Genomic DNA, 3,038 nt, shown 5'->3' on the forward strand with positions numbered 1-3,038 from the left:
AAATGTAACCAATTTATTTAATGTGTTTTTTTATTATAAATTTGATAAAAAAGGGGAAAAAATTATGAAAATATGTAAGACTCTAGAAAATAGTGTTATATTTTAAATGACACCTGAGTATTTTATTATTAGAATGAAAAGAGTATATAAATAAAAAAATAAGGTATTTAGGTTTCATAAGTAAATTTTACATTATTCACAAATTTTATTCACGAGTCTATATTCTTGAATTTATATTCTTAAGTAAATTCAATATTATTATTAATATAAATATTTTTATATACATACATACTCAAGTTGGTGGGTATTACCTACGGACTCAAGTTGGTGGGTATTACCTACAAATCCTAATTAGTAAGTAATAGCTACACATTGGGGTACTACCTACGAACTAATGGGTACTACCTACAAACTAAAGTTGATTGATATTATCTACGGACTAGAGTTGGTTGATATTATCTACGAACTAGAGTTGGTAGGTATGCATACTATTAACATTATAAAATTAATAATATAAATATAATAATATAATAATATAATTAATATTATAATATATTTATAATATAAATAATATTATAATATATTTATAATATTAATAATAGTTATAATATTAATAATATTTATGTATAATTTACCTTTTTGGTCCTTATATTGGAGGTCAATATTTAATTTAATAGATTGGTTTTTAAAAAATCAATTTGATCCCAAATTTTCATACAAAGTTCAAAGTGTTCCCATTCGTTAAGTTTTCACTCACGACGTTAAATATTGATGGCATGACGTACAAATAGGGGTGGCAATGCGGGTTGGACCACCCTGCATAGAATTTGTGAGCTGATTTTTCTAACCCGTCCCGCATAAGGGTTGGTCTGCGGGCCAGCGGACCAGCCCGCATAAAAAATATTTATTATAAAAAATATTTTTTTAAATAAAAATTTTGATTTTTTTTTTATTTAGATGCATTAGGTAAATGGTCTCATAATATTATTTTCATGAAACATGCGTAATAAGATGTTATTAAAAATTTCGGAATGTAAAATATGAGGCTACATGAAAAAAATATGGAAGTGTAGAAAAAAATTATACATTTTAAAGTTTTGTGGATTATGCAGACCAACCCGGCCCGCCTCGCACTTGGCCCACACGGGCTGCGGGTTATGCAGGATGGACCTAAGCAGGCTAGTGGGTTGAAATAAGCAACCCGCCCCACGTTTTTTTTTTCAGTGGGTCGTGGGTCAGCTCGCACGGCCCGCCCCACTTTGCCACCCCTACGTACATAGTGACATTGGTTTGCACACGTCGATTGAACGAAATTTCAGGATTTGAGCGGAATGAAATTGAAGAAAGAAAATTGCAGAAGGAGGAGGAGGCGGAGTTGAACAAAATTGTAAAAAACTTATTATTTGTCATTTTTAAGCAAATAAACTAATAAAAATTGTTTATCAAATTGACAATCTTAAAATTTGTTCATCTTACTTTTTTCTATTACTACCACGGTTGATCGAATTGTTCAAATAAATTAATAAAAAATTTACCAACAATTTTTCAATCATCAACTAAATCTCCATGGGACTTATTTGATTCACTAATTTAGGCAATACACAAACATATTTATTCATTTATTTCTCTTATAAGTAGGAATAAAAATTCTTCTAAGAATTTCTCACTAAAAAATTCTTGCTACATATTATAACTTTTTTGCACACTCTTGCAAGCAAGTATTTATCACGTTGTTCATAAGATCATGAGCACCTGAGAAGCAAGTAAAGTTAATGGTCAAAATCATAACAAAACAAAGTCAATTATCAAATCATGAAAATAAATAAATATTTTGAGAGTACATACCGATGTTGATGGCAATGGACTTCATTAAGCGACAACTAGTAATGCAATTGTAAACACTATCAGAGAGTAATTCACTACAGTGTGATTCACAATCTGATACACAATTTGGTTTAGGCTGTGCTTCTTCATTACATTTGAAAAAACACTTCGCTTTGCATCCAAATGAAACATCAATTTTGTTATTTGATTGGGCTTGTGTAAAACTCAATATAATCATGATCGTGATTATAACTCCAATAGCTTTTATCTCAATTTTCCCCATAATTCTTCTTCGAATTCTCTCTAAAAATCTAAAATTTGTGCAAAAGGTCAAATCTCACTTTGTGGTATTTCAAGAAATCTAAACTTAAATTTATAGAAAAATTTATGTAAAATCATATTTTCTTACTCTTGAAAATATTTCGTTAATCAAATATATTTTAATAATAAAAAATATTAATATGATATACACATTAATTATTTATTTATTATTTTCTTCTAATAATTAATATATGCAAGGAATGTAACCTTTTGACTATGTATATTTTAAAAAAATAGTATATAAACAGTTTGTAAATATTAAAGCCGATTTAATTTATATATATATATATATATATATATATATATATATATATATATATTAGGAACTTCTGATATTTATTTTACAGTTAATTCTATCATATTAGTTTTAATTGAATATTTATATATATTTATTGAGAAATAATAGGTGAGAAGTTGAAACTATATATTTACTTGCTTAATAAAAGATTAATAAATACATTATTAACCACTTTATTTACAGTTAATTCTATCATATTAGTTTTAATTGAAATATTTATATATATTTATTGAGAAATAATAGGTGAGAAGTTGAAACTATATATTTACTTGTGTTTAATAAAAGATTAATAAATGCATTATTAACCACTTTATTTAATGTGTTATTTCATCATAAATTTTATAAAAATAAGAAAAAACATAACACTTTTTTTATAATATTGCAATTGCAGTAATGATTAAAAATTTGATATTTTACAATAGGATGGTATGATTTTCTAATCATATTTAATATACTTAACTATTTGAATATATATAATTTTGTAACAATATTACTAGTAGAAGTATCATTAGTTTTATTGAAGATTAAATTTTATGAAGGAACAGATTTGACTTCTTACATGTTCAATTTTATAGATAAAAATGTATTATCTTTA

At 25.7% G+C, this 3,038-nt stretch overlaps 1 long non-coding RNA gene across 1 annotated transcript; it reads right to left on the reverse strand.

Annotated features, from left to right (window-relative positions):
- Positions 1 to 1,447: 1,447 nt before the first annotated feature.
- LOC137834633 (uncharacterized) lies at positions 1,448 to 2,153 on the reverse strand. The gene is made up of 2 exons (XR_011084930.1): positions 1,846 to 2,153; positions 1,448 to 1,752 (listed from the first exon to the last, which is right to left on the reverse strand). It is a non-coding gene; the product is annotated as an uncharacterized lncRNA (long non-coding RNA).
- Positions 2,154 to 3,038: the final 885 nt, after the last annotated feature.

This window comes from Phaseolus vulgaris, chromosome 5, assembly GCF_000499845.2.
Source record: "Phaseolus vulgaris cultivar G19833 chromosome 5, P. vulgaris v2.0, whole genome shotgun sequence".
Classification (NCBI taxonomy): Eukaryota; Viridiplantae; Streptophyta; class Magnoliopsida; order Fabales; family Fabaceae; genus Phaseolus; species Phaseolus vulgaris.